The sequence below is a fragment of the Acinonyx jubatus genome, chromosome B2 (assembly GCF_027475565.1).
Source record: "Acinonyx jubatus isolate Ajub_Pintada_27869175 chromosome B2, VMU_Ajub_asm_v1.0, whole genome shotgun sequence".
Classification (NCBI taxonomy): Eukaryota; Metazoa; Chordata; class Mammalia; order Carnivora; family Felidae; genus Acinonyx; species Acinonyx jubatus.
Window position 1 is genome coordinate 59,065,555 of NC_069385.1, and position 12,058 is coordinate 59,077,612.

Here is a 12,058-nt window from a genome sequence, read left to right on the forward strand (position 1 = left end):
TTCCTTCCCTACAGTGACATGTCTTGATCAGTTTTTGAGTCCTGAAATGAATATGTTGATTAATATTATTCTTCCAGTCCTCTCTACTTGCTGCTGTCTCCAAGGAGACTCTGACATGCTTTTTTAACCTCATAAAAAATTTTGCCTATACAATAATTTATCTATTTAATATAATTGTATTTCTTCCTTAAGAAAAACTAGACAAGTGACATTTTTTCTGTTTTTTTTTTTTTTTTGAATTCGCATTTACAGGTTTATTGTTTTAGATCACATGAATTTATAAAGAAGAGATTTATTAGACACTTTCTTTGGTAAATCATTCTCTAGATTTGGAAATATAGCCAAATAAATTACTCTGACATAGTTATGGCTTAGTGTACCTTCTCAAAATGATCAATTTGTCACAGATTTTTTAACAGAGGACTATATTCTAAAATGCCCTTTTCAGAATTATATTTTAAGTACCAGTGTTCTTGGTGACAAACTTAAGATTCTCTGACAGAAGTAATGATTTTCTAATTCATTCTATGTTGTATAAACAATGGGAAGTTATGTATTTGAGAAACACATTTATCATCTTCTAAAAACTGAATGTGACCCAGTCAAAGTATAAGTTTATGATATAACCTGACAAAGATAATATTGAATAAAAGCTATAGATTACTCTCAGTTATGTGTCAGGTAAACATATAACTTCTCATCCAAACTGTGATACATTTGAGAATGAAATTATGTACTATTAATGATTATGATAGGAAAATAGACATAAAATTCAGGAATTCTGAGCAAAACAGAACATATGATTACCATACATAGATAATTTTGAAGTGTTAAAATATTAATTGAATGGATAAATTCATCACTTATAAGCAAGGAACATAAGAATGGTTTTATAACACCTGATTCAACCAAATTGTTGTCCATGTGATATGGGATTGATTTAATAACATCATCAGTTATGAAAGCAAGGAGAAAGAAAGAAAATAAAGTCTCCTATTATAATTCTGTATCAATTATAAGGCACATTCGAATAGTTGAAACTTAAAAATCCTAAAAATGCACATCTTAGAATGAAGGAAACACTGTATCATGAATGTATTATTATAAGACAACTTGTTAAGTTAGCAAATAATTTAAGACAATATGAAAATTGTAATAAACATTGAAAAGACATTTAAAGATATATAATATTTTTGTTAAAAGGAAATAAGTTGAAGACAAATGTTTCCATGTTAAAATATTGCTATTTCAAATCATCGTCACACTTCAAATCTGATACTTAACAATGTGCTACCCAAATATACAATAAGAAGCATCTTTTATTTCTCATTTTAGTAGGAATGGCACTAGGCTAGTCAGTACACAATAAAGAGAAGTAATAAATTTTCAAAACAATTGGAAAGTGGTGGCCAAAGAATTTGTCATTGAAAAGGTAAAATTTTTACTGCACAGAGAATAAATCAGACATAATTCTGGCATTTGGAAGGCATCTTCACTGAACACAAAGAAACTGCTGAGAGACAGATTCCTCCCACTGGGAAAAATAAGAATGCTTACTGAAGAAATGCATTTGAATAAACAGAACATCTATTTGAAAATGGAGCTCATTACCAATTTTATAAGTACCCTTTTTCTAACAGCCACATCTGATGCATTGAAACTAGCAATTATAATCAATGTTTGAAATATCAGATATATCAAGGACATAGTAATGCTTGTGGGACATGAACAATTACAGGTCTTCAGATCTTCATGAACTTAGTTATCTGCAGTTGGTGTTGTGGATACTGATCACTTCCCCTTTACCTTTACAAGTTGTGATATAATTGTGAAATAGTCAAAGAGGATAAATAAGGATGAAAATATCAGTTTTATTAATTGTAACATTTAATTACAGAGTATCACCTGAAATGAAAACATACAGATTGTGTTATGGATTGAATTGTATGGGTTGAATTTATATGTTGATGTTCTAACCACAAGTACCTTGGAAGTATGGCAGAAATATTTAAGATGAGACTATATTATAGTAGAGTAGACCCCTAGATTGTATCACTGGTGTCCTCTTAAAACAATGCCATGTGAAGAAAAGAGATAGTCATACAAGAAAGATGATGTAAAAGTACAAGAATATCATCTATAAACCAGGGAATACCCAAGGCTACCAGAAGGTAGCCTTTCTCCTGAATGGTATGACAGCATAGTTCTCAGAAGGAATTAGGACTGCCAACACCTTGATTTTGGACTTTTAGCCTCCAGAAATGTAGGAACAAAAAATTTCTGTTTTTTAGCCATCTAATATGTGGTGCTTCGTCATGGCAACCTTAGGTAGGAAGCTAACACAATCTCTTACTTTTCTATACTCATTCATTACTCCCCACTAAATTTACAGAGTGGGATCAGATTGTATTTTGTTATTGATTTATGTAAATTCTTTATATATTTTGGATATTAACCCCATATCAGATATATGATTTGCAAATACTTTTTCCCATTTAGTAGACTGCTTTTTCATTTTGTTGATGGTTTCCTTTGTTCTGCAGAAGCTTTTTAGTTTGATGTAGTCCCACTTCTTGATTTTTGCTTTTGTTACCTTTGCTTTTGGAATCAGATCCAAAAAATCATCACCAAGGCCAATGTCAAGATTACTGCCTATGTTTTCTTCTAGAAGTTTTATGGTTTCAGTCTTTAATCCTTTAGAGTCTTTAATCCATTTTGAGTTAATGTTTGTGGATGGTATAAGATAGTATTCTAGTTTCACTTTCTTGTATGTAGCTGTCCAGTTTTCCCAACATCATTTATTGAAATAGTGTCCTTTTCCCCACAGTGTACTTTTGGCTCCTTTGTCATAAATTAATTGGCAATATATATATATATATATATATATATATATATATATATATAGGTTTATTTCTGGGATCTTTATTATGTTACATTAATTTGTGTGTCTGTTTTTATGCCAAATACCATAGTGTTTTGAGTATTCCAGTTTCGTAACATCGTTTGAAATCAGGAATTGTGATGCCTCCAGCTTTGTTCTTTCTCAAGATAGCTTCGGCTGCCACTTGGGGTCTTTTGAGGTTCCTTACAAATTTTAGAATTGTTTGTTCTCATTCTGTGAAAAATGCCCTTTGAATTTTGATAGGGATTGCATTGATTTTGAAGACTGTTTTCAATAGTATGGACATTTTAACAATATTAATTCATTTAACCCATGAACATGGAGTAATATTTAACATTTTCTGTAAAATGGTTTAATGGCGATAAAATCCATTAGCTTTTGGTTTTCTGAATAACTTGTTATCTCTTCTTAATTCTAAATGATAACCTTGCCAGGTATTCTTGGTTGGATTTGTTTTCTTTTTCTCCTTTTAGAACGTTGAACATACCATTCCACTACTTTCAGACCTGCAAAGTTTCTGCTGAAATATCTGTTAATTTCTGTTTAAAGGGAGTTTCTTTGTATGTAACAACTTGTTTTTCTTTTGCTTAAGACTCCCTCTTTAACTTTTGACATTTTAACTGTAATGTGTCTTCATGCATATTTCTTAGGGCTCATCTTAATTGAAACTCTCTGAGCTTCCTGATCTGAACGTCTGTTTCTTTCTTCAAGTTAGGAAAGTTTTCAGTCATTATTTCTTCCAATAAGTTTTCTGCCCCCTTTCTCTCTCTATTCGTCCTTGGATAGCTGTAATGTGAATGCTATTCCACTTGATATTATTCTATAGGTGTCTTAAGTTATCTTCACTTTTTAAAAATTCTCTTTTTTTAAAATTATTTCTCTGGGTGAGTTCCACTGCTCTGAGTTCTAGACCACTGATCCTTTTTTTCTGCTTCATCTAGTCTGCTGTTGAACCCTTCTAGTGTATTTTTCAGTTCAATTTATTGTATTCTTCAGCTATATAACCTCTGTTTGGTATTTGCTTACATTTTATACCTTTTTGTTGAAGTTCTCACTGTGCTCATCCATTTTTCTCCTGAGTTCAGTGAGCATCTTTATGACCATTTCCTCAAACACTTTATTAGGTAAATTACTTATCTCTGTTTCATTAAGGTATTTTTTCTGAGGTTTTATCTTGTTCTTTTGTTTGGCACATATTCCTCTGCATTTGTTGTGTGTGTGTGTGTGTGTGTGTGTGTGTGTGTGTGTGTGTGTGTTTCATTTTGCTTGATTCTGTTTTTGTGTATGAAGTGGAACAGTTATGTCTTCCAGTCATGAAGACATGTAGGAGATGGAACTTATTATTCAGTGCTGCCCTAGCTCTTTGTTGTTTCCCAAACCTTCATAAATGTCTAAGTAGCCTGATTTATGTTTGTTAGGCCCCAGTTGTTGAGGGTGTGCCAAGACCTGTCAGTGTTCTAAAGAGAAGGAACTCAGTCAGCATCTCATTTCAGGCTTAGTGGAAGCCAAAACTTCAGGCTAAAGCTTTTAAAGTATACAAATGTATAAAGTCCTGTGGAATCATAAACTCTGTTGGTCTCCATATCAGCCAATCTGAAAGTGACCCCTGAGCAATGGATGCAAAAATTACAGCTCCAGACAAGTGTAGAAGCTCCTTTTAGGAGGTACTGGTGAGCCCCAGCAAGGCCAAGGGAGAGCACAAGTGATGGCATATCCCAGCCTGCATACCCTAAGAGAATCTTCATAGTCTCTAGGTAGATTTTAGCTATTTTTCTAGTCTTTTTCAGAAGGCATTGTTCCATATGTATCCGTAGATTTGGTGTGTCCATGGGAATTGGGGAGTTTAGGATATCCCAGTTATCTTTCAAAACAATCCTAATTTAGATTTTTAAATAGAATGCCTGATGAGTTAAAATTTGATAATTTGGCAAAATATTAACAAATATAATATAACATTTAAATTGTAACTTGAAAAAACAACATCTCTCCAATTACTGGATTTCAGGTTTCAAGCTCTCATTTAGGCTCTGGAATAACATTTATTATTTTAATAATAACATCTAAAGCTATCATGAATAGCTAGAATTATATGCAATCTATTTATTATTGGTTGAAAAAATGAGCCCATGTTAAGCAGAGTATATTTGTTATACGCCTGTATGTTCATTATTAAAGTATATTTATGTTAAGGAAGGTATCTTAAATGTAAAGTTTTCAACAATTTTTTCCGGTGAAAATGGACAATACTGACAGTTTTTAGACAACCTTTCGAGGTAAAAATGTTATATTTTCTCATCACAAAATATGAACATCTACAAGTACATTTTGAAAGAGTGGTTAGAGTGTTGTCATGGAAACGTTTCTCTACTACCACTCCATGAGGCTGTGACAAAATTTCCCAGACTCTGCTCATAGTAATCTCAATATTATGCAATAATGCCATTGATGGGGTGCATGCCTCTTATACCAGAGATATTGAAATTGATATAAAATCCTTTATTTTCTATCTAAAAGTGAAAAAATGTATAATCTATCTAAATTGGCAGTAAAACATTTTAAATTCCTATATGAGTAACAGTTTACATAAAAAGAAACTAGAATAGAACAAAAATTTTTAAATTAATATTTTCTATTATATACTTTCAAATGGCTTTATATATAATGAATATCTTTCTATATATACATATAATGTATTTGCTTTTCTCATTAATTTATATCCAAACTTCTATAGCAAAATGGCTCACGCTACTGCAACATTTGCAATATTTTGAGATAGTCTTGATTCATGATGAAATTTGAATCTGAGTGTCATACATTAATAACTACCAAAATTAACTTTCATTATACTGGGCTCAATTTATTGATTATTTTCCATACCATTTAACACTCAGCTTGTTCTTTGGAAATAAAAATCATGTAAATAAGGTTATAACGACATTGACAAGTTATGTGTCATTCATAATGCATGGACTGGGAATAATAATAACAAAACTAAAATATTAAGAGCTCTTATATACTCTGTGTTTGCTCCCTTACAGGCACTTTGATTAGTCTTTGCAAATCTCTGTTCAAGTCTATGAGTTTTTATTTCTATTTTATAAACTGGAAAATGTATGCTCAGAAAGATTATCTAATTTGTCTAATGTTTCAAAATTATTAAGTGGTTGAATATGGAACCAAAGCACAAATTTATCTGACGTTAGAGCCAATTCTTGTAGCACATTTAATACTGTTTCTCAGAGCAATGGACTCTGGTTATTATATTTGAAGCTATCTACAAACAAGAAACAAACATTAGTTTAGATTTCGAAAGATAACTAAGAATTCATTCAGAAAAGGTATCATGAACAATAGAATAAGATATGTATGTTATAAATCTTGCCCCATTTTTTAACAGCATTGTGATGTTTGTCCAGTGACTTAATAGGTAAATATGTCAAAACAAGGAAAATAGCATTATGTCGTTACAGGCTCATTTTGATGAATAAAAAATTAATGTATATAAAGAATGTAGCCCAATGCTCATCAAAAAGAAACACTTAAAAAATAAGCAAATAGAAGTTCCTATATTATTAAGTAACTGTAAAAATCCTGGAATTAAGTTTTTAATTACATCAAGATGAATGATAGTATAAACTAAGGCTTCTGGGAAGTCCAGTTTTATTGAAGTAATCCATAGCAAATATTTCATTATGCTCTGAACAATGAACTATAAACACGATTCATTCATTGATCCTACCAATACTATGGGTCCTTCTATGAGAAGCCATAATGTACACACTCCTATGGTGTTATGAATTAAATTGTGTCTCTCTCCCACCACCCAAAAATTAAATTGAAGTCCTAAAACCCAGTGCCTTAGAATGTGATCTCATTTGCAAATAGGGGTCTTGAAAATGTAATTAATTAAATTAAAATGAGGTAATAATGGAAGAAAGTGGTCTCCTAATCCAATATGTCTTGTGCCCTTCTAAGAAGACAACTATGTGAAGAGAGAGGCAGATACCACACAGAAAGAATGCTACATGATGATGAAGATGGACTGGCGTCATGGAGCTGCAGCCCAGGAAATGCCAAAAACTCACAGCATGCCACCAGAATCTAGGAAGAGGCAATGAAGAACTTCCCTACAGTTTTCAGAGAGAGCATGGCCAAGGCGACAACTCGATTTTGGACTTTTACCTTCCAGAACTGTGAAACAATTTATTTCTGCTGTTTCAAGCCACATGATTTATAGCACTTTGTTTCATCAGCTCTGGAAAACTCATAAATATGGGAAGCTGTTCTGTGTGAGGAGCACCTCCATCACAAAGGACAATTCCAATTCATTTTCATAAAGATAGATAATCTATGGGAAGAGGTTGGTCAATGATGTGGGATGAGAACTAGTAAGCAACAATGAATTATAGTAATTGAATTATCAGAAAATTCCAGAAGAATGGGACGTATGATGGTAATAGCAAAAGCTGAACTTGAAAAGGAGAAACTTGGGGCACCTGGATGGCTCAGTCGGTTAAGCATCTGACTTTGGCTCAGGCCATGATCTTGTGGTTCATGGGTTTGAGCCCCGCATTGGGCTCTATGCTGATAGCTCAGAGCCTGGAGCTTTCTTCAGATTCTGTCTGTCTATCTCTCTCTCTCTCTCTCAAAAATAAAAGCAACTTTAAAAAAACATTTAAAAATTTTTAAAAAGTAGAGACTTGAGATCCTAAAGAATAATACATTAGCTGAAGTAATAACTAAGATAAAATTTTAAATAAGTTACATCACAGAAATAACATAGACAAAGTAGAGAGAGGTAAAGTCACATGTTAGTTGAAGGGTTAGCAGAAAAACCAGGCTAGAGCTATATGTGAAAAGAACAGCTGGATCAGATTAAAAGCAATATTGCTTGAATGAACATTGGCAGATTCTAATTACTGAGGTTCCAGGATTTCTCAGATTTTAGAATAACCCTTTAATCTCATACTCTCTGGGGCATAAAGTTCCTGTTGAATTAGCCTGATCTGGGTTTGATTATTCTCCACATAAATCCTTATGATAACTATTCTTTTCCTGACTTCTTAGCTGAATAATCTACATTTCTTGTGGAATGGAAAGTTAGTACTAGCAAAAGTAATTGTTTTTCTAATAAACATAGAAGTATTTTTTTAAACACTGATTTATCTTTGCTTTCATAAGTCTTTATATTTGTTCTTCCCTGTTCAATCCTCCTTTTGTGTCTTCCCTAAATCTTTTCTTCATCTATAAGACCGCAGAGAAGCAAAGGGCTGGGAAAAAGCTCACGTGTTAAAGGGAGTTAAGATGAATCCCATGATTAAGAAGTTAGGTATAGTAGGTAGTCAGGGAGACACACACACAAAGAATGGGGGTAGACATGGAGAATGGACATAATAGAAGTAAGAGATTGGGAGAGTTTAAAAGATAAGAGATTGTGATAAAAGGAAATGGGTATTGGCTTAGGGATAAATAATTGCTCTTATAGAAGTAGTAAAATTGTACTGTAAGCCAAAAGTATATATTGTTAAAAATTTTAATCTTTCCAGATTCCTTTATGGGTATATCATTAATAATACATGGGTATGGATAAGCAATATATATCATACATACAAATATGATATATTGGACTATACTTGTGATTATATATTGGAGATACACATACACATACACATATACAGGAAACATTTATCTGCCCAGTGTAGTGGAGCAGAATGTTATAAATATCGGTAGAATCAAAATGTATGAATTTGAATATTTTTTCACAACTTTCTAGCTATATGACTTGGAGTATTATTTACATTCTTATTGCTCCAGTTTTCACATCTATAGAAGTGATATATAATATTATCTAAATGATATATTTGTACTAAAAATTAGAAAGAATAAAACATACATTATTCCTTACAGTAATCATTCAACAAATCTTACCTCAATTTTAACTACATATATCTGGACCTGCTGCCATCTTTACACAGCAGGATAATAGAATTTAATTTAACATACTGTAAGCTTAAAGTTTAAAATCCATCTAAAATCTGATTTCCTAAGGTTTTCTCTGATTAAGCCATTATGTTGCCCTCTATTTGATGTAATAACTCTTGACTGAAACTCTTAGACTTAACTGCTTAAGATGTAGAGTGACTTATTAGGCTTTAGGAGTTCTTTACATCATGTATGTTAATGAACTTCCATTGAAGAGAGGTAATATTAAAAATACTATATAAGAAATCAAGTGATTTTGCTTTTGTTTAGGGTTTAAAATGACACAGGAGGGGCGCCTGGGGGTGCTCAGTCAGTTAAGCGTCTGATTTCGGCTTAGGTCATGATCTCACGGGTTCGTGGGTTTGAGCCCCCCATCGGGCTCTGCGCTGACAGCTCAGAACCTGGAGCGTGCTTCAGATTCTGTGTCTCCCTCTCTCTCTGCCCCTCCCCTGCTCGCACTCTTTCTCTCTCTGTCTCTCAACAATAAATAATGTTAAAAAACATTTTTTAAATGACACAAGGGAAAACCATTTCTATCCTAAAATTTGATTTAAAAAACTGGAAAACCTTCAAAATCATAATTTTTTGAGCCTATTGGAGTGCTAAAGTCACAAGTTTACTAGGTGAACTGAATTCCAAATGATGACAAGCCTCTCTATGGAAAGAGACATGCAGACCTTTTCACTTTAGGAAAATCATGGAAGGAAGAAGGGCTGAGTGGTCTGGGAGTTCCAGACAGAAGAAGGGTGTGTGCCAATTGCCACTATTTGCAAGACACTTTCCTCTTAGACTTTATTTACATCTGTGCCACTGAACAATCCTATTATTTCCTATTGTAGCTATTAGTTTACTTCCAAGGTTTACATTGCTGATCACTGAGTCACAGAATATTTTCTAATCATGCTCCATTTATTTTTTTAAATGATGTTTATTTCTGAGACAGAGACAGAGCGTAAGTGGGGGAGGGGCAGAGAGAGAGGGAGACACAGAATCTGAAGCAGGCTCCAGGCCCCAAGCTGTCAGCACAGACTCTGACGCGGAGCTTGAACTCACAAACTATGAGATCATGACCTGAGCCAAGTCGGTCCCTCAACCAACTGAGCCACCCAGGCGCCCCATGCTACAGTTATTTTTACATCATCCTGCGTTGTGATCCGAGGAGATTTTAGGAATTGAGGCTTAAACTTTGAATCATTATTAGCTTACAGCTAACAAACTCAAATTTTCAAGTTTATTTTTCAGCAGGTAGTGAAATAAAAACACTGGAATTTTATGATAGTAGTTTGTAGACTTATAAATGTTACGACATTATTTTTAGGTCATAACAAGAGAGCATGGTCTGATAGAGGACAGATTTGGGCATTAGACAGATTTGGTACAAAGCCTTACTCCTATACTCATTGTGTGATCTTTAAAATATTACTCTAATTTTAGCTCACGGAGTCTCATTTTCCCAATCTATAAGATGGGATTAATAAAATAGACCTTATATGTGTTGAAGATTCAAGATAATATATGAAAAGTCATTATATAAATGGTGGTCATTATAAATTCTAGTTTTATTTGTCAACACTACATCTATTGTTAATAATAACCTTTGGATTTTCAACTTTTTGTTTATGTTAATGGATTTGTGACAGAGTTGGGGAGAATTATTTTGTTAAAATAAAATTATCTGTTAGTATTTTATATGTCAATTAACATTTCTAATATTAGCATAATTTCCTGTCAGTAACCTACATTATCATCATCATCATCAATTCTGTCCCCAGTAGCCTAATGGTAAATCCATAATGATCCATAAATCTGCATGAAAGCCTAACTATGTAGAAGCTATTAATATTTTATTAGCAACATAGCTGCAGCTGTCTTTACAAAAATTTGATTTTAAGAAAAGTTTTTGAAAGATTTTTCTCAATTAAACAATTAAGGATATATCTATTTTCATTTTTTAAAATATGGCTTTTAACTTCAGCTGTGTCATTGGATTCAGAAAGGAACATTCAATCATGTTTAATGGAAATAACTTATTAAATATTGTAGAGAGATGACTTTGATGATACTTTCATTAATTGAAGGTTGCCATAACAACTGAAGGTCCACATTCACCACCTCACAGTTACAAAGGGAACTAGCTGTCCTATATCACCTTTATTATAATTCTTAATACTTGCACATGTGTGGCATGCCTAATTTATCTCAAAATGATATTAAGGTGAAAAGGACATGACAAGAATGCAAATACAGGGATGCATGTCCATTTTTGTTAGCACAAAGTATCACAACTTAACTAATTTTTTCTGTGTCTGAATATCTTAGAATGTATTAACTGTTTTCAAACAAATTACTGTACCAAGCAATACTCCTCAAATTGCATCTTTGTGAGATTTTCTAAAATGTTATTTATAGGGGTGCCTGGGTGGCTCAGTCGGTTAAGCGTTCGACTTCAGCTCAGGTCATGATCTCACAGTTTGTGAGTTCAAGCCCCATGTTGGGCTCTGTGCAGACAGCTCAGAGCCTGGAGCCTGCTTCAGATTCTGTGTTCCTCTCTCTCTTTGCCCCTCCCCCACTCATGTTCTGTCTCTCTGTCTCTCTCTCTCTCTCAAGAATAAATGAAACATTAAAAAAAACATTAAGAATAAAAAATAACATTAAAAATAAAAAATAAAATGTTATTTATACATTTATTTATATATATCAGATAGATCTTTTTATCCTATGTAACACTTGCACTAGTTAAGCAGTAAATACATGTTTGTTGAATGAATATCACAGTAGAAAGTAAATAAGGGATTTAAACAAATACAAAAAGTTAATGTCCTCTAGAAAGAAACATAAAGTAGGGTTGTAGTAGTATGTATGTAGCTCAGTCATCATATATATTATATGTATATATAATATACATGTATATATATATATTATATATACTTATAATATATATATACATATGTATGTGTGTATATATATATATATATATATATATATATATATAATATATTAGATACAATATATTCTGAATCCAAATTCTCATTTGGACCAACTGATTTAAAATGTAACTTCAGCACTTTCCAGGGCTCTTTCTCCTATCCTTTGTATTAATAATCATATTTGATTATACAAAAAACTAGCTAGTATTTTTATGGAATAAGAAATTTTCACTGTCGTTCTATTTTA